Below are 21,734 nucleotides of genomic sequence, written 5' to 3' on the forward strand. Positions count from 1 at the left end.
GGTGTTCTATAGGTAGTTCTTTCATTTGTACATTTTTAAATTGGTCTAGAACACCATTTAGAATTACTAGGATATTTAAATTGGTACAAATTTAGAACACCATTTAAATTGTTCTTTCATTTGGCAATGGTGTTTTAAATATCCTAGTAAATGGTGCCAATTTAGAACACCAATTTGGCACCATTTAAATTGTTCTTTCATTTGTACTTTCTAAATGGTGTTCACTAGGATATTTAAGCCAATTGGATCAATTTGAAGAACAAATATCAGAATTAGTAAATGTAGAATGCATACATGAATGGATAAATAGAAGGGGATCAAATAGCAAACCATGTAAATGAAGCATGTAAATTTTGTCTAGAAGAGAAACGAGAAGAAATTAAAATACATGAAAATGTACAAATTTAGAAATGAAAGAAGAAGAATTAGAAATTAAAATTCTAATTCTTCTTTCAAAATGGTGTTCTATCGGGTGCCAAACCTGTTTTAACATGAAAGAGATAGGCTTTGCATCTCGTAACTCATAGAAAGTAGAAGATAACAAGAAATTACTAGAAGTTGATGCTGTCCAAATCATTATATCAAGCAAAGAACTCTGAGGCACCACCAAGCACAATATCTTCTGGACAATGTCGAAGACAGCACTAGAGCCAACATGTGCATCTTCCATGCCCCATTTTCAATAAAATCTGTGAAGGACAAGTGTTCCTTCATTTCCACTCTAAGATACAGAGCTCCTAAGCCAATCTAATTGTCGTTCCAAAGTTTCAACTCGCACTATGAAGCTTCCAAAGTATGAACAACTCCGCAAATCCCCTAATATCCAACATACAATGCCATGTTGCAAAGTTGGATGAGGATATAGGAATTTGGCAAGGATGACGCTCATGACAATATTTTGCATGCAAAAATAACGGCCACAAAGAAAGATTCCTCCTGAAATTCCACCGTAGCTTGCACGAGAAAGATTTGTATGTGTCATAAATAGACCGTAATCCAACACCACCTTCCTCCCACGGGTAACACAAATCTCTCCACTTTATTCAATGAAACTTATTTGCATCCTGATCTGTTCCCCATAGGAAATTTTCACATCCTTCTCAATTAATTGAAGTATGCCTTTCGATACTATCCCCGACACAAGTGAGTAGGAATACTGGAGAGAACATGTTTAATCAAAATAATTTCCCACCAAGTGACAAAAGCCGAAACTTACAGGAAAGCACCTTATCCATATTACTCCAGCATAACTTAGCATAATAGACTTCTTTACTCCTATCAATAAACAAAGGCGATCCCAAATACCGAGTAGGAAATTCTTTTTTGGAGAATTTTGTTAATCGTTTAATTACACATTGACAAGCCATTGATATCTGAGAATGCACCATATAACAACTTTTGCTAGCATTCACTAGTTGGTCAGAATCATTCTGATACAATTCTAACAACCTCATAATAGTCTTCAAAGAAGATGCAGACCCATTAGCAAAAATTATAACGTCATCCATAAAGGCCAAATGAGTAACTGGAGGACACTTTTTAGGCACTTTGTAACTCATAAAATTTAATTGAGAAGATAATAAATTCAACCCTTTGGATAATACCTTTGCTTCATTAATAAATAAGGCCGGTGAGAGTAGATCACCCTGACGAAGACCCCTACTCTACTTTAAAAAGTCATAAGATACGCCATTTACTAATACTGAAAACCACACGTTAGACAATAATCTCCAAACCATGTTAATGAATTTCTCCCCAAAACCAAACCTTCACAACACATTTATAAGAAACATTCAAGACATCCGATCGTATGTTGGCCATGTCAAGTTTAAGTGCTAAATTCCCACCTCTACATTTTCTCCCAATATCGGAAATTAACTCTTGAGCTAACAAATATATTCATCTACATTCAATATATTTTCATTGACACATTCTACTAAAGCAATTTGTTTATTATATAAATTATTTTTTCTAAGACAATCTCTCACTAAATGATTTGGTTGTCCACAAGTAAAACATTCTAATTTATTCTTATATGTCCTGCATTTATCAAATTTTCTTACATATCTATCTTTATTTAAATAAGGTTTTCTTGCTAATGATTTTCTAAGATAATACTTTTTTCTAAAGTATTTCTTTTTAGATTTTTTATTGGATTTTCTAGTCCTTCTATCATTACTGTATTGTTGGAGGGTATAAATTTGATTACAAAAACTATATTTTCCTTTTAACCATTTTTGCATTTTTATAAATGTACATTTTTCTGCTACTTTAGTTATTATAAATTTAGTGCATGTTGCTATATTTTTTATATAACTATTATTCCATTCTAATTTTTTATATGCCTCATAAATTTCTTTACCTAATTCTTCTAGTAAAAATAATTTTTCTAAAATTAATCCTTAATAAAAACATCCTGCTAAAGTAGAGTAATAATAATAATCTTGTAAAAATGATTTTATATATTTCCATTCTTTAATTGCTAATTATTCTAGTTTGCGAATTGCTTCCACTGGTTGTATTCTAATTCCATAATTAGGGTTTCGAGCTATTAGTATTAATTGTAATTTATTTATAAAATTGTGTGGATTTGGTCATAATGCTATATCTTTTGCTAATTCTTTTGGATATTTTTCTTTATACATTTCCCATGTCGCTCTAGCTGTTTCTATATAGCTATACACTTCTTATGTTGTGTGGTCAAAATTTTTTTGTATATAATATTGTACTACTTTATATTTGTATATATCTATTACGTTATCCCAAAGTTGCGGGTCATGTGAAGTTAATATTAATATCATTAAATCTATTCTCTTGGTTCCTGGGGTAAACTAAGCAAGGCTAGGGTTTCGGCCGTTTTCTTCCAAGTTTAGTGGTTGGGATGGCGGCGTGTGAGCTGTCGAACCAGCTCCTTCCAGGCGGGCAACCGCTTGCTAAGTCCTACGCAGCACGGTGGCTCTCTCTTTTCTTAGCTATGAGAAGGAAAGGATTCTAGAACTAAGGGAACTTGGATCGTACAGAGGTGAACCTGTGACGGGCCCCCACTTCTCCCTAAGGCGAACCAAAGGGTATCCGCAGGACATCTGCCCAACTCTCGCCAGGACTCACTACAATCCATCATTCAAAAGCTCGGAATACTTCAATAATACTTCAAATACATAATTAAAGTACTCCAAAATATCTCACACTTACAATTAGATAGCTTTCAAGCTTAAATACAACCCAGCGAAATATGTACAATAGTCATCCGTTATAATACAACTTAAAATCTTCAAAAGAAAATAATCTAGTACTACTCACGAGCACCCTTGGTTTCGAACCCTGTAAAAGAAAATCACAACGTGGGATGAGCTACACAGCCCAGTGAGGTTCCAAGACACTCTAACAGATCAAATAAATCAAGTAAATTGGGCATATCATATGCATGGTTCAAGGTTACACAATGGCATGTTATCATGAGGTGATAATCATTATACGGTAATTTGAGACATTCATCATGAGACAGTTATCATGGTTCAAGACATTGGCTTGTATAGTTCACGAGTAATTGGAGCTTATTACAGGTGCGAGTAATTAAGCATATTACAGGTATCATGATACAAGGTAAACATATACTGTAGGATACGGTAGCTCAAAGTTGGGAAAAATTCGAAACTGTTGAACAAATTTCCAGATTTGAGTTTTCGACTTTGGGACTTTAGTTAGGTATCGAAACGGACTTGGATGGGTACAAACTTTGGCAATACAACACTCCTATATAAAGGGTATCCCTCTAACAAATTTTATGGGAAAAAATACCTTCGGGAAGGTAGTCAACTAACCAACTAAAGTTTCAAAAAATTCCTAAGGCAGAGCTGCCTTAAGCTTTTCGTTCTTCATTTCCAAACATTTGGCCCAGAAAATCCTTCAAACTTCGTTCATTTATGTAGGCAAAGCCAAAGGAACATTCATGGTACATTTGGTAAGTGTTTTAACCCCAAGAAACTCAATTAGCAAGTCCATACCAAGTCTAACATCAATTCTACTCAAAATTTAGGGTTTTCAAGGACAGGGCAGGTTTCGTATTTTGATCACAAATCACTCAATTCAACTCGGAATTGAGCATGGTTGGTGGCGTTGGAAAATACATTCATAAGGATATAATTTCATAGAAGAAATCATTTTCAAATTCAGCACACAACTAGCTCAAATTCGAGCCTCAAGTTGTAGCTTCTGAACTTCGTTCCAGGAAAACAGAGAAACAGGACAGTCATTTTTAAACGGTTGGTACAGGGTACTCTAGTGGAATTAGGATTTGCATTTTATACCAAATGCAATCTGGGAATGTCTAGTTTCCAGTGCCACAAACGGCACTCAATTCCGACATCGGAGCAATGAATTATAGCCGAAACAAGATGGCTGTCCAGTAGTGACGGGAATCATTTCCCAGTTTTGGCAGATTCTAAAATTCAACATGCACTCACCCAAATCACGTAAAATTTTGAGGAAACTTTAAACACAACCTATATTTCACGTTTTCATCAGAAACAAGTCAATTGGACTTCAAGAAAATACACTAAAATGCACGAAAATAGTAAGGCAGAAACGGCATCTTCACATGCAACTCCTCATTTGACTTCCTTTTCATTTTTGCCACTTAACTCTACTAAACTAGCACTTAATCAACACAATCAGCTTCCAATCCTAGCTAATCAGATCATCCAAGTCATTGTGGGATTTCATAGAGCCCACTCACCAATTTTCCAACAAATTTAAAGCTGCCCATGAGAATCCAAGAGCTCATGAGTGAAATCTATCTTCCATAAAACAAGAATTAAGTGGTTGATCATTATTTACTTCCTTAGAGAGTCAAGACAGAAATTTTCGGTCACTTTGAGCTGGAAAAAAACCGTGAGAGGCAGCTCCTTTCCTAGCTTATCTTGATCACCAAGTGATTTGAGGGTTGCATGTAAAATTTGAAGGGAATTGAGCAAGGAATTGAGGAGAGAGGGTGGAGAAATTTTCTGGTCTAGCTCTCCCTTGGCTGCTCGGCTGTTTGTGCGTAGGAGAGGAAGGAAATGCTGATGATATGAGCTTCTAATGGTAAGCTTATACGTGTGGCTCAATTGTACTCAAAGCTGTCCACTAAAGTAGTGCACGTCCGCGTACGTTTCGGGCTCGATTCCTCGCGAGTTTATTGCACTAGTGCACTAAATTTCTAATGCACTTGCATTCATATTATTATTATTCACTCTTAATAGCCCCAAAATAATGGCCTTAGGTTCCTCAATTACTCGCGTGCATAAAAACACGTATTTCCAATTTAAGCGCTAGATAATGAAATTTCTAAGAAGTTCCTATGACGGTAATATAACTAATTAACCTTTGAACACTTAAATGTAAAAATACCTATTTTGAGACTAATGCACAAGTCTCCAATTTTCCAAGTTTATTGTATTCTCGAATCGATTATTTACTCCAGTCGCGTATTTACTATTTTCACTTAACGAGCATTCAGGAATTAAATTTCGAAACGAGTGTCGCGCCCCATTTTTTGATAAATAAATAAATGGTTTAAAAAAATGTATTTTTTGTGATTGGAAAATGAATTGTGATTTAAAAGAAAAAATGGGTCTAAATGGGGGTTGAGAATGCGACGATTTGACCCAAAATTATAGTTTAAAAAGGGTTTTTGAAATAAAAATTGGAGTCGCCACTTGGTAATGAGTTAAGGTGTACCAAGTCACCAAAAAATAAATTTTTAAAGAAAAAATAGGAAAAAGTAATAACAAAACCCCTTTTAAACGACTCCTAGTCCACGTAAACCAAAGAAAAAGGTTCGGGAGTCACATTTGACAAAGGGGAAGGCGAGGATAAAATCCAAGGCACCCCTTTGACCTAGCCAAGGCTAGTTGCACGATTTAATCAAAGATTTTCTTGTTTTAACCAAAGAATTTATTACATTTGGATGCACTACATGGATGCAAACCCTAGACCTAGGGGTATTGGGGGAAATTTCTCTTCAAAGGTTGAGTGGTGCCAATCACATTAGTTGTGAAGCCCAATAACGATCCTTTGAAGAAGTCACGAATAATGCGAGTGGGATGCAAGTGAATGGAATGCATGTATGCAATGTGAGGACATGAGTTTGAAAAAGTAATAAAAGACAATAAATATGTAAATGAAAATGTGCACGTGAGTGGGCAAGGTACGGTATGTGAAATGATAATATGAAGTGCATGTGTGCAAGTGATGATAAAAGTGTTCGTGTGCAAGTGAAGAAACATAAAGGTGCACGTGTGCAAAATGGGAGGAAAAATGAAAATGTGATGAGGATATAAAATGGTAGAGTGGATTTAAAAATGCATGAGCCTAGGGAATTCATGCATATTGGGTACGGGGAGACCTAAATCGTGACTCAATTTGCCCTTTTATAGAGGGAATACAAGCGTGGTAAGGCTTAGAAAAAGCCACACTCGTCTATATCCCATATTTAAGGGGACTCTCCAGGCAAATGAACCCTATAACTAGTATGAGATGCAAAAATCCTAAAATGAGGGGAAAAGGGATTCGAGGAGCATGCCAAATGATAAAACTAAGAAAAATGTATGACATGTAGTGAACATGCAAATATGCACTATCGAAAAGGAAATCCTAAGGGTCTAGCGTTGGACTAGCCCATCTATGAATTCCGACTAGCGTTGGACTAGCGGAAACGTACATTCATCCATCACATTCATTCATGGCTATGAAAGCAAGTAGACATGCCAAAACACTCGTAAACACGTAACACGTAACACTGAGCATGCTCGACTAGATGCAAGAGCCTAATAAAGCAATTAAACATGTAGCAACAAAAAGCAAGCAACCAAGGGGAAGGGGAAATGGACCAGATGCTCTCCGAGCCCTATCTATTACAAACCAAGAGGTGTACACATACCCCATAAAAACATAAATAAAAGTAAAAGTAAATAAATGCACGCAAGGAGGTAAGGAAAGCGAAGTAGACAGGCATATTCACATAACACATAAGATCACATAGGAGAGACAAAAAGGGATAAAAGAAGTTGTACCTCCCTCCGTGTGTAATGCTAGTAAAGTGAACAATACTCAACTTGGGCTATGGTCACTAAAGAAGGAGCTAATTTGGGCTAAAACCATTCAAAGGAAAGGATTAATGCACCAATGTAATGATAAAATACAAATATGACAGTCGGAATCCCTCAAACATCGAATTCTTCCTCACTTTGCAACTTAGAAATGATCAAATAAAACAAATTGGACCAATCGATCATCTAAATCATCTCAAAATGCAATCAAATAATGCACGGTTACCAAGGGGGAGAGATTATCAACCAAGTCCTAAAGTAAACACTCCTAATGATTCACTTGCTAACATTAACAACCCCTCAAGTCCGATCAATCATTATGGAATTTCGAAGGTCCAAGATCAAATACGGGTCAATGAGTGGTTTCACTTGCATTTTGGGATCCAAAAACAACCATTGATCAATCAAACCGAAATCAATTAAAACGTTTTAAAAAACCTTAAAGGTCCCAAAACAAGAAAAAGGCCAAGTAACAAATTTATTTAGGAAAATTGAAGAGAATAGGCAAGCATAAGCTCATGTAGACATAAGGTTCACAAATTCATGCATTAAGTGCCACCTAAACAAATGAAAACAAACAAGCAATCGAGTTGGAAAATTGAGGCTACCAAGGACTCAAATGCGAACACTAACCAAACACTCAAGGTTATCAAACACTTCTAGGAACCTCAAAAATCCAAAGGCAAAGAAAAAGTCAAGTAATGGCTTAAAATTCAGCTATTCTAAGACCTATTTGCAAAAATTAGGACTTAATTGAGTCTTTGTAATATTGCTGCAAAATTTCAGGGACCCAATTGATTGATTTTCAGAGCTTACGGGCCTTAGAAGGATTAGATAGAGGCCAAGGGGTTGGAGTGCAATTATTTTAGAACATTTTACATGCAAGTTTCATGCAACCACGTAAAGAATGCTTCTGCAAATATTTTCTTCCATTCCAGCAATAAAAGATTTTCAGCAACACCGAATGAAACTTGCTGCAACTTTCTTACCAATTCAGATTTTTATCAAAGCTTTGATTTAGATGTTTTTAAAAACCAACATCACAGCTCCAAACCAAGCCATTAACTATACCACCACCATGATCCTAACAAGCTGGAAACTCAAGAAGATGTCATACAAAATTCTGGAATAAAGCTCATACGAAGAAACAGGTTTATTCTTTCCAGCAAGCACTTGAACGTGATTCAAACATTTCAACCCATACACACCCAACACCCCTTAATACTGAACACTTCAAATAAAACTAGAGTTATTGACTATAATCATCAAACTCAGCAGATCACAACTCACGGCCAAACAAAGAAAACCAAACAGCAGCTGAAGCGAACAAAGTTTCTAAAGTCGCAGGTCTGAAACAGCAAACTTGGAATTCATGCAAGGAAACACAGAAAATGAGTAGGTTTAGCCGAAATACTCCCATGAGATGCAGCAAAGCAACACAATCTAAATGCCCTGAATACTTGTCAAACCTGAACTCTAGCCTTTCAAGATATCAGACCCAAAAACAAAAAAAAAAAAAAAACTCCAGCGGCTCAAGAGAAAAAGGAAGCTATTCGCACAGCTGCAACATGGTCAAGAGTAACTCTCGGCTATTCTACGCTTCACTGTAATGAACTAAAAGGGACTTAATACAAGTCCCAACTGACTCCAGCACAACGACTTGGGACGAAGGGGCGAGGGAGGATTAAATACAGCACAGCAAAGAATACAAGCATCCACACCACCCAATCAGAATTTCAGTTATTCTAGAAAAATCAGTCTACAAACATCCACATAACCAGCCGAACCCTTTCAAATTCATTGCAGCAAAGATTTTACTCCTAAACTTCAGCAAGACACTGTGAATCCAGGCCATGGCATCAAACAAGTATTGTTTTTCAACCCTTAACATAAAAACACTAGTTTTAGGCATGCTAAGAGATTTTAATCATAGAACAAACAAAACTGCAAACTTTCTACGGTGAAGCCTTCATTTCCTTAGACCCGAACCCCCATAACCCTCAAGCCATCAATTCTCGCACAACCCAAGCACAAAAGCTTTTCATTCCAGGAGAAACCGGACAAACAAAACAATACAGAACAAACTAAGGATGATGCAATTCTGAAATATACAACTTGCTGGGCTTGCTTGAAAGAGGTAAAAAGGATTACCTTTAACGCCTTATAGTGTCCAGTGAGCAAAGAAAAATTGAAAAGGTTGCACCCAGACGTCAACTTTGAAGATGCAGGTTTCAGGTGAAAAGATTCCCAAAGCTTCGTAGGAAGACAGAAACGAAACCTTTTCCTCCTTCAGCCACTGGTCAGATTTCTCTCTTAGCCCTTTCTGGTTTTCTTTCCCAGCCGCTACTTCACCAAAAGATCCTCTCAAGCTCTCCCCTAAGTTTCCTTTTTCCTTTTCAAAACCCCCAACCCCAGCTCTCGCTTTCAGTTTTTCTCTCGCCGTCCAACTCTCAATCCCTCAGCTCTCAGTTTTTCCTTTTAGCCGTTAGCCCTCTCATCCCCCCTTTGCGGCTGTAGCCCTATTTCCCTTTTATATCAACTTCCCAATCTCCTAAACCCTCAACTGAATGGTCAGGATGAAGGCCAGCCTCTGCCTTCATCCTGCCCTTCAATGGCACGTACGAAGCTAGCCTTCGCAAGCTGCCAAAAACGCAGCTTGCAGGCCGTGACCTTTTTCTTTTTTTCTTTTTTCTTTTTTTTTTTCAAGAAAACTAATTGATTAATTAAACAAAATTGATAATAATAATAATAATAATAACACAAGCAACTTAAATAAATAAACTAGAAACAACAAAATGCAACTTTCCATTTTTTCTTTTTCCATTTTTCTCATTTTTTCACTTTTCCTCTTTTTTCCTAAATGAACCAAATAAAAGATAAATTAAGTAGAAATGACAAAAATAGATAAATAAAGCTGAATAAAACATAATTTCTATTTTTTCCTTTTTTCCAAGAAACTTTATGCTAAAACTTAAAAACAAAGACTAGAAACTAAAAACTAAAAAAAACGAACACGACAAATAAACTAAAAATGAAATTACACCAAAAATTTGGTGTCTACAGTTTGCCCCTCTTTGTCCGAGTTTTGAAAAAACTTGAGACAAAGAAGTAGACACCAAATACTCACCTGTGTTATTTGGCTGCAAAAAGATTCCAACGAATAAGAATTTAAAACGGGACTGACCCGAACAGGGAATTTAAACGGGACTGGCCTGAACAGGAAATTTAAACGGGACTGACCCGAACAAGAATTTAAACGGGACTGGCCCGAACAGGAATTTAAACGGGACTGGCCCGAACAGAAATTTAAACGGGACTGACCCGAACAAGAAATTTAAACGGGACTGACCCGAAAAGGAATGTAAATGGGATAGACCCAGACAGAAATTTAAACGGGACTGACCCGAACAGGAATGTAAATGGGATAGACCCAGACAGAAATTTAAATGGGATAGACCCGGACAGAAATGTAAACGAGACAGACTGGAATAAGAAGTTTAAAAGGGGACTGACTCCAACGAGAAAATTTAAATCATGGGACTGACCCGAACAAAATTTAATATCATGGGACTGGCCCGAACAAGCTTCTAATCATGGGACTGACCCGAACAAGCTTTAAAATCATGGGACTGACCCGAACAAGCTTTAAAATCATGGGACTGACCCGAACAAGCTTTAAAATCATGGGACTGACCCGAACAAACTTTTAATCATGGGACTGACCCGAACAAGCTTTAAAATCATGGGACTGACCCGAACATGCTTTAAAAATCCTGGGACTGACCCGAACAAGCTTTAAAATCATGGGACTGACCCGAACAAACTTTTAATCATGGGACTGACCCGAACAAGCTTTAAAATCATGGGACTGACCCGAACATGCTTTAAAAATCCTGGGACTGACCCGAACATGCTTTAAAAAGTCATGGGACTGACCCGAATAAATTGAAAGCATGAGACTGACCTGAATAAAATTGAAAGTCATGGGACTGGCCCGAATAAAATTTAAAAATCATGGGACTGGCCCGAATAAAATTTTGAAATTATGGGACTGACCCGAATAAAATTGAAATCATGGCATGCCAATATACTTACCTGAAAAAGTGTTCAAAGCTTTGCCCCAGTAGAGGTTAAGTCTTTGCATCTGAGCCTATAGTTGGTTCTGCATTGCTTGCACCATTTGAGCAAATTTGCTTGCGACATCTTCGATCCATCTTTGTTCACCGGAAGACCGATTCCAGTGCGAGGTGTGATTGTTTTCGTCCATGCATGGAATTTTCTGTAAAAAGAGAAAATACAAAGAAATTGCCCTCATCATTTGATCCGTCTGCCTTTGAGAATCGTGTAAACATGAGTCTTTTGATGCCCTCGCTAACTTTTGCTACGGCATCTGACTTAGTCGGATTTGTCGCTTCCAAACGTCACTGCTTTTCTCAAACTGACCGGGTACGCCTTTTGCCATATTGTGAGGCCTGCATAACTGGCTTTGCTGGCTCTTAACCCTTTTCAAAAGATGATTGCATCCAAGTATGTTTCAATAAACCACGGGTGTTATTCACTAAAAATTCAATGACCCACAAATGACGCATGCAAGGTAGCTTCAGATGTTATGCATGAATGATTGTGCAAAAGAATGCAAAACACAACCAATTGTGCAAATGCCATGAATACAGACAATTGAGGAAAATGGGTTTCATGAGAATGTATTTGCAAAAGAATATTTTACAAAAGGACACAGTTTTGGCCAACGGATGTCATATTCGAATCCCTGGACATCATTGCTCTGGAATTCGGCATTGGTAGAAGTATTATGGAGAGAAATCTTGAAATGAACCAGACCACCAGTTGTTCCTCCTCGTGCTCGTTCATTGCGGAAACCTACCTTGGCGCCCTTTCGGGTTTTCACCAAAGCTGCCCCCACCCCTTTTATTTTGTTTTTGTTTAGCTTTTCCTTTTCCTCTTTTCTTCTTTTTTTTCTCATTTTCTTTTGAGGTCCCTTTCGGGTTTTCACCTGAGAAAGCAATGGAAGAGCTCGACCATAATCGACTCAGGAATGTAAGTTGAAGATTGCTGGCATCAGTAAAATGCGCTTCTCTTATAAACTTAAGCGAAGGCATTATAGACATCACTCGCCAGTTGATTAGCAACCTTCCCAATAGAAATACAGCAAGCGACGAAAGCCAGGACTTTGGGCTTTTGAAATGAGGTCAGGTGGGGTGTTTTTCAAGAAAAGTTGAGGGTTGAAAGCAGATTTTTGATGAAAGGTGTGAAATGACCTGAGATTGCATTATTTTGACGTTGTTTCCAATTTTTGAACGAAACCGAGGAAAATTTGCCCCAGTTTGATTGGACTTCTCTCTTTGCATTTTTCATTGTATTTCCTCACTTTTGCATTTTTTTTCAAAAACTAAATTTGCCCCAGTGTGGGGCTTTTGCCTTTTTTCCTCCTCTTGTTTTTCTTTTCTTTTTGTCTTTTGATCACCTCATAAATTTGCCCCAGTGTGGGGGGTTTTCTTTTTTCTTTTCCCTCTTGATCCTCTTTTCTTAAAATAAATTTGCCCCAGTATGGGGTTCTTTCTTTTCCCATATCTCTTTCAAAGATAAATTTACCCCAGTGTGGGGTTTTTCTTTCTTTCTGATCATTTTTCCAAATGAATTTGCCCCAGTGTGGGGTTTGCAATCCTCAGGGGTTGCCAAACGAAAATTATTGTTCTGATAGCTCAAAGGGGATGACTAGGGATGAAATGTTTTGATTGGAAAGGAAGATGGCCTGACTTGTGCCTCGTCTCTTGCGCGATTTCCAAAAAGAAATTTGCATAATCAAATAAGAACTTCTTACACATGTCCGAGTTGATAGGTTGAGGGAATGTCTGTCTATCCGCCTTTGTTAGGACAAGTGCTTCACTCGGTAGCCTCTTTTGAACGACAAATGGGCCTTGCCATTTGAAGCAAATTCGCCTTTGCCTTCAACATTTATTAGGCAAAACTCGTTTCAGTTCTTTGTCCCCTTCTCCAAAGGATTGGTGGCAGACATGGGCCATACGTTATGGCATTCAGCTACTTTTCATCAGTCAAAATCGATCATTGGTAACCCTACTCTAACCAATCAGCTTCGAGCTTGGCAGGGAAGGAATTTTTATCAATGAAGGGATTTTTAATGAAGGGATTTTGGCCCTTTCAATGAAGGTTTTTCCAAGGAATGGATTTTCAATGGAGGGATTTCAATGAAGCAAGTTTTATATGAAGGGATTTCTGAATGAAGGGATTTTTCAATGAAGGGATTTTCAATGTGCGGCTTCATCGAATTCCAGAACAGTGATATTCAGAGGGTCAAATAATTTCACCTTTGGCCATCTTAAAAGAATTTAAAAGAATCAAGACAATAATTAAATCAAACAAATTATGCATTTCATGCAACTCCAAATCAAAGTGGAAACAAGATAAACTCAAATGCAAAAGATGCCTCCATTAAACTATTCACATATGCAAGAAACAGTTTTTGTGAAATTTAGTAAATAACAACCCCTAGATTTACCAAAATTCCTTGCGAGAGAGAAAATACTCGGTTATCCAATTTGAGCAAGGTTCCTTCTGAATTTTCAAATTTCGTCATTAGAAGCGGATGCCTCCAAGGTGTCCTTGTGCTCGGGAAAGGGGTTGGTATTTACATTTGGTCCTTGTTCGCCCTTTCCCCTTAGCACTATTTCCCCAGCCTCGATCATGTCTTGGACTTTGTGCTTAAGGGCTTTACAATCAGCGGTTAAGTGACCAGGCGCTCCCGAATGATAGGCACAAGCGGACTGTGGATTGTATCCGGCAGGCATGCCGTAAGGGTAAGTTGGAGGGGGAATCACACCTATTTTACCGGCAGCCTTCAATTGCTCATACAACTGGTCCAACGGCCTGCCTAGATTGGTGAATGTTCGGGTACGGCTTTGATTGTAGGTTTCAGTGGGTTGGGGGTAATCATAGGTGGGCCTATTTGGTGGAGGAAATTGTTGATTGAAGGGAGGTCGGGGTCGCACTCGTTGGAAGTTAGGTTGAGGTATTTGAAAAGGAGGCCTGGGTGAGTTGGTGTAATTAGGGCGAGGTCGAGGATGAGTGATATTGGTGTGATAAACAGGATGAGGATTTGAATAGTAAGGGTAAGGGTTTGAGTAGGTGGGGTATTGCCGAGGTCTAGGCCTTGGGATAGGGTTTCGATCCCAGGTAAAAGCGATTTCCCCCTCTTTCTTGTGGAATTGTTGCTTCTTCCCACCATTATTACTTTGGCCTTGCAAAGCTTCCAACTGCGATTTGAGGGCAGAGACATTAACAATCTTCCCAGCTCTTACAAAGTCATCGTACTCCTCAAGCTTATTGACAATAGCAGTAAATGAGCATCCAGTCATGCGGAAGATTTCTTCAAAATATGGCGGATCATGTGCCTTAATGAAGGTGCGTATGATTTCATCCTCAGTCATTGGTGGCTCGACTTTTGCAGCTATTTTCCTCCACCTTTTGGCATAAGTCTTGTGATCTTCAGATGGCTTCCTCTTTATCCCTTCCAATGTGGTTCGTGTTGGAGCCAACTCGCAGTTATACTCGTATTGCCTTACAAACGCATTGGACAGATCCAGCCAGGTCTTTGCTTCTTCGGGTTTCAGCTTGGAATACCAGTCGAGTGCATCCCCCTCCAGACTTTTTGGGAATAGCCTCAAAGGCAGATTTTCATCATCTGTTGGCCTACCCAACTTGTTGGCGAACAATCGGAGGTGTGTCTTGGGATTGCCCGTGCCATCGTATTTGGTAAACTTCAGAGTTTTGAACCCCTCAGGCAATTGAACATTTGGAAAGAGACAGAGCTCATCATAGTCCAGCACTCCTTGTTTGTTCAAACCCTGACTTTTTCTCATAAATTCATCAAAACGGTCAAGGCGCTTGAGAAGCTTCATATCAATGGGAGCAGAAGATTCTCCCATTGCTGGCTTGTTTTGAATGCTATGGTCTGGCAAGAAAGGTTCAGCAGCAGCGTGATAAAAGGTATGTGGCTCAGGTGGTATGTTTGAAGTGATTTGCGGTTGGGGACCTTGCATGTGAGTAGGAAAGAACGAAGGGTTAGGAGGGTAAGTGTATGGCAAATTTATGGTGGGGTAGGTGAAAGTTCCTTCGGGTGGAATGAGGAAGGGTGGAGTAAAAGTAGTTTGGGTCGTGGGCATGACAAATGATTCTGGCCCCGATTGACTGACGAGTACAGGCTCGGGTTGAACTCCGCTACTGATAAGCTCATCGATTAATTTCTTTTGGGTGGCCATTTCAGATGCCATCTCATCAAACTTCGCAAGCATCTCGGTCAGTTGGACCCCCAAACTTGCAGTCTCAGGTTGGGCTGTAGTAGCAGACCTATCCGATTGTTCCGGTTGTGAACTCATGTTTACACGACTCCTCTGGGCTCGACTACGGGATCGCGTTATGATGGGGTTTCGACGAGAAGCTATGTTTGAATATTACCTGAGAATTTTGAAAGATTGTCTTTAGATTTAGCCCTTGCTTAGCTATTCGAGTAAAAATAAAGAAAAGGAAAAGAAAAAGGCAAGAGTTAGTAAATATCCAAAAAATTCGGATGCATGTCCTATGGGGGAACCCTTTTTGTGCCAAGGGTAGGCCTAAAATGATGCAATCCTCTGAGGTAGGCACGATACCATACCTGATGGATCTGATCAACTCATTGAGTGAAAAATGATTTTTTTTTTTTTTTTAAAAAAAAAAAAAAAAACTTGGTCAATTGGAGTGACGAGAGACACTTGTCAAAGTGAGATCAACGTCCGAATGGATTGATCACTTTTGATCAATACAAGAATTTGCAACAACGCACGGGTTTGACCTTAACGAACTTCCTATCGAAGAGATTGGAATTCGTTTTGACAACTTTTCTTAGTGAAGCACGGGTCAAAACTCCAACTGATCAAATGGCTGGATGCAATGGATTTTTCCTCAAAATCGACTAGGTTTTCCATTTTGAAATTCGACACTGAAACCCTACTTGCTCAAATGAAATTGACAATTTATTAAAAATCGACCGGATTACCCTAAAAAGGGAAACAGGTCAAATGAATTGAATGAAATTTAATTTATCCAAGATTAATCAGATCACCCTAAAAAGGGTAAATTGATCAAATAGATTGAACGAAACTTGATTTATTCAAAATCGGCTCGGTTGCTCTAAAAAATGGGTAAATTGGCCAAATGAATGAAATTGAATTAGTGATTTATTCAAAAATCGACCAAGTGACCCTAAAAAGGGTAAGTTGGTCAAATGAATTGATGATTTATTCAAAAATCGACCAAGTGACCCTAAAAAGGGTAAATTGGTCAAATGAATTGATGATTTATTCAAAAATCGACCAGGTGACCCTAAAAAGGGTAAATTGGTCAAATGAATTGATGATTGATTGAATGAATTGGCAAAGTGGATTGGTTGAATTGTCCGGCCATTGGTTATTTCAAAATTATTAAGGTGCATTAGTCTATGACCTTCTAAAAATCAAATTTTGGCCTCAATTTATTTATCGTCTCAATAGGAGGAATCATTTGTGAATTTCTTCAAATTAATGTCCTTCACACAAGGGATTTTTACCAATTTTTGATAAAATGGCCAAAAAGTGATTATTAGATGCTCATATTCCAAAGATCACTCTATGAAAATGATCGGATCCTACCTTACCTTGTGCACTACCCCTTTGGATGGTACAAAAATGTAAACGTGCAAGTCTCACTGGATTAAGTATCCGAGACACAAGGTGGCTTATTCCTAAACACGGGATTCCCTATGTGGCATTCTCTTTCTATGGTTTATGCATGATGCCATTTATTAAAGCAGTAAAACATGCAATTTGAAATGAAATCATGACCTAAAAGGACCTTTTATACGCCAAGGTAGGCTTAAAAATGGCATGGCATTATTAATCTATGAATGCAATATACCAAAATCTTTAAACGTGCAATAACCTATTTACGAGGGTAGGTTCTAAAAGAAGGTCATGCCAGACCTCTTATTTCCTAACGTTTGTGAATGCAAAAGATAAGAAAGAAGGAAACGTTAGTTCAACACATAATCACATAACACGTTGGACAACTAGATGATATAAAAGCAACAAAGAAATAAGGAAAGAGGGTGGGATCCCTCCCCTCGTGAATGGTGTCCCTAATAGGGTAAGGCTGACTCTAACCTAGGCAAGCTAAAATGGATGCATGAGATTGGGGCTCACTAATGCATCTAGACTCGATAGGTCATAGGTCCCCGAGCCTTCAGACTTGGAAACCAAGGGTCATCACTCCCAAGGTTCCTTGTCGGTGGCTCGAGCGATTCCCCAGACGTTGCTACGCACACGTCGTGTTACGGCTACCCGTCTGGGCGAATCTAAAAAAGAATCCTCAACCTTCGACTAAAAACTAATAGGTCATCAACCTAAAGTTTAAAGCGGAAGATCGAGTGACCGACTCGGATCATGCTACGCACACGTCGTGATACGATCACATGTCCAAGTGGTCGCCTAAAATCCTAATAGGGTGGAGTGGCGTGACAAGCCACTAAAAGAAAAATAAATGAAGGGTGAAAAAAATTAAAGCGTATGCTCGTATGCTAGTGCTCGTTTGGAGGGGAGGGATCAAGAACCAATGCGAGGCTCTAAGGTGATGTCCCCCACCCAAATGCAATGCAAGCGCGAGATAAGCAAGTAAACATACATCCAATCAATCAATCATACATGCGTGAGTGAGGGAGTAATTAATACGCGCGAAATGCAAAATCCTAAAAAGGAAAAATGCAACCCTAAAACACCCAGATGTGATATATGAAAAGGTTAAAAGAAGAAAAAGGTTGATTAAATCAAATTAGCTCGGACTCTCAAATGTCCCCAGTGGAGTCGCCAACTGTCGCGCCCCATTTTTTGATAAATAAATAAATGGTTTAAAAAAATGTATTTTTTGTGATTGGAAAATGAATTGTGATTTAAAAGAAAAAATGGGTCTAAATGGGGGTTGAGAATGCGACGATTTGACCCAAAATTATAGTTTAAAAAGGGTTTTTGAAATAAAAATTGGAGTCGCCACTTGGTAATGAGTTAAGGTGTACCAAGTCACCAAAAAATAAATTTTTAAAGAAAAAATAGGAAAAAGTAATAACAAAACCCCTTTTAAACGACTCCTAGTCCACGTAAACCAAAGAAAAAGGTTCGGGAGTCACATTTGACAAAGGGGAAGGCGAGGATAAAATCCAAGGCACCCCTTTGACCTAGCCAAGGCTAGTTGCACGATTTAATCAAAGATTTTCTTGTTTTAACCAAAGAATTTATTACATTTGGATGCACTACATGGATGCAAACCCTAGACCTATGGGTATTGGGGGAAATTTCTCTTCAAAGGTTGAGTGGTGCCAATCACATTAGTTGTGAAGCCCAATAACGATCCTTTGAAGAAGTCACGAATAATGCGAGTGGGATGCAAGTGAATGGAATGCATGTATGCAATGTGAGGACATGAGTTTGAAAAAGTAATAAAAGACAATAAATATGTAAATGAAAATGTGCACGTGAGTGGGCAAGGTACGGTATGTGAAATGATAATATGAAGTGCATGTGTGCAAGTGATGATAAAAGTGTTCGTGTGCAAGTGAAGAAACATAAAGGTGCACGTGTGCAAAATGGGAGGAAAAATGAAAATGTGATGAGGATATAAAATGGTAGAGTGGATTTAAAAATGCATGAGCCTAGGGAATTCATGCATATTGGGTACGGGGAGACCTAAATCGTGACTCAATTTGCCCTTTTATAGAGGGAATACAAGCGTGCTAAGGCTTAGAAAAAGCCACACTCGTCTATATCCCATATTTAAGGGGACTCTCCAGGCAAATGAACCCTATAACTAGTATGAGATGCAAAAATCCTAAAATGAGGGGAAAAGGGATTCGAGGAGCATGCCAAATGATAAAACTAAGAAAAATGTATGACATGTAGTGAACATGCAAATATGCACTATCGAAAAGGAAATCCTAAGGGTCTAGCGTTGGACTAGCCCATCTATGAATTCCGACTAGCGTTGGACTAGCGGAAACGTACATTCATCCATCACATTCATTCATGGCTATGAAAGCAAGTAGACATGCCAAAACACTCGTAAACACGTAACACGTAACACTGAGCATGCTCGACTAGATGCAAGAGCCTAATAAAGCAATTAAACATGTAGCAACAAAAAGCAAGCAACCAAGGGGAAGGGGAAATGGACCAGATGCTCTCCGAGCCCTATCTATTACAAACCAAGAGGTGTACACATACCCCATAAAAACATAAATAAAAGTAAAAGTAAATAAATGCACGCAAGGAGGTAAGGAAAGCGAAGTAGACAGGCATATTCACATAACACATAAGATCACATAGGAGAGACAAAAAGGGATAAAAGAAGTTGTACCTCCCTCCGTGTGTAATGCTAGTAAAGTGAACAATACTCAACTTGGGCTATGGTCACTAAAGAAGGAGCTAATTTGGGCTAAAACCATTCAAAGGAAAGGATTAATGCACCAATGTAATGATAAAATACAAATATGACAGTCGGAATCCCTCAAACATCGAATTCTTCCTCACTTTGCAACTTAGAAATGATCAAATAAAACAAATTGGACCAATCGATCATCTAAATCATCTCAAAATGCAATCAAATAATGCACGGTTACCAAGGGGGAGAGATTATCAACCAAGTCCTAAAGTAAACACTCCTAATGATTCACTTGCTAACATTAACAACCCCTCAAGTCCGATCAATCATTATGGAATTTCGAAGGTCCAAGATCAAATACGGGTCAATGAGTGGTTTCACTTGCATTTTGGGATCCAAAAACAACCATTGATCAATCAAACCGAAATCAATTAAAACGTTTTAAAAAACCTTAAAGGTCCCAAAACAAGAAAAAGGCCAAGTAACAAATTTATTTAGGAAAATTGAAGAGAATAGGCAAGCATAAGCTCATGTAGACATAAGGTTCACAAATTCATGCATTAAGTGCCACCTAAACAAATGAAAACAAACAAGCAATCGAGTTGGAAAATTGAGGCTACCAAGGACTCAAATGCGAACACTAACCAAACACTCAAGGTTATCAAACACTTCTAGGAACCTCAAAAATCCAAAGGCAAAGAAAAAGTCAAGTAATGGCTTAAAATTCAGCTATTCTAAGACCTATTTGCAAAAATTAGGACTTAATTGAGTCTTTGTAATATTGCTGCAAAATTTCAGGGACCCAATTGATTGATTTTCAGAGCTTACGGGCCTTAGAAGGATTAGATAGAGGCCAAGGGGTTGGAGTGCAATTATTTTAGAACATTTTACATGCAAGTTTCATGCAACCACGTAAAGAATGCTTCTGCAAATATTTTCTTCCATTCCAGCAATAAAAGATTTTCAGCAACACCGAATGAAACTTGCTGCAACTTTCTTACCAATTCAGATTTTTATCAAAGCTTTGATTTAGATGTTTTTAAAAACCAACATCACAGCTCCAAACCAAGCCATTAACTATACCACCACCATGATCCTAACAAGCTGGAAACTCAAGAAGATGTCATACAAAATTCTGGAATAAAGCTCATACGAAGAAACAGGTTTATTCTTTCCAGCAAGCACTTGAACGTGATTCAAACATTTCAACCCATACACACCCAACACCCCTTAATACTGAACACTTCAAATAAAACTAGAGTTATTGACTATAATCATCAAACTCAGCAGATCACAACTCACGGCCAAACAAAGAAAACCAAACAGCAGCTGAAGCGAACAAAGTTTCTAAAGTCGCAGGTCTGAAACAGCAAACTTGGAATTCATGCAAGGAAACACAGAAAATGAGTAGGTTTAGCCGAAATACTCCCATGAGATGCAGCAAAGCAACACAATCTAAATGCCCTGAATACTTGTCAAACCTGAACTCTAGCCTTTCAAGATATCAGACCCAAAAACAAAAAAAAAAAAAAAACTCCAGCGGCTCAAGAGAAAAAGGAAGCTATTCGCACAGCTGCAACATGGTCAAGAGTAACTCTCGGCTATTCTACGCTTCACTGTAATGAACTAAAAGGGACTTAATACAAGTCCCAACTGACTCCAGCACAACGACTTGGGACGAAGGGGCGAGGGAGGATTAAATACAGCACAGCAAAGAATACAAGCATCCACACCACCCAATCAGAATTTCAGTTATTCTAGAAAAATCAGTCTACAAACATCCACATAACCAGCCGAACCCTTTCAAATTCATTGCAGCAAAGATTTTACTCCTAAACTTCAGCAAGACACTGTGAATCCAGGCCATGGCATCAAACAAGTATTGTTTTTCAACCCTTAACATAAAAACACTAGTTTTAGGCATGCTAAGAGATTTTAATCATAGAACAAACAAAACTGCAAACTTTCTACGGTGAAGCCTTCATTTCCTTAGACCCGAACCCCCATAACCCTCAAGTCATCAATTCTCGCACAACCCAAGCACAAAAGCTTTTCATTCCAGGAGAAACCGGACAAACAAAACAATACAGAACAAACTAAGGATGATGCAATTCTGAAATATACAACTTGCTGGGCTTGCTTGAAAGAGGTAAAAAGGATTACCTTTAACGCCTT

At 38.3% G+C, this 21,734-nt stretch overlaps 1 long non-coding RNA gene across 1 annotated transcript; it reads right to left on the reverse strand.

Annotated features, from left to right (window-relative positions):
* Positions 1–3,120: 3,120 nt before the first annotated feature.
* LOC140037317 (uncharacterized) lies at positions 3,121–9,145 on the reverse strand. Its single transcript, XR_011841239.1, has 2 exons — positions 7,053–9,145; positions 3,121–3,321 (listed from the first exon to the last, which is right to left on the reverse strand). It is a non-coding gene; the product is annotated as an uncharacterized lncRNA (long non-coding RNA).
* Positions 9,146–21,734: the final 12,589 nt, after the last annotated feature.

This window comes from Coffea arabica, chromosome 2e (assembly GCF_036785885.1).
Source record: "Coffea arabica cultivar ET-39 chromosome 2e, Coffea Arabica ET-39 HiFi, whole genome shotgun sequence".
NCBI classification, from domain to species: domain Eukaryota; kingdom Viridiplantae; phylum Streptophyta; class Magnoliopsida; order Gentianales; family Rubiaceae; genus Coffea; species Coffea arabica.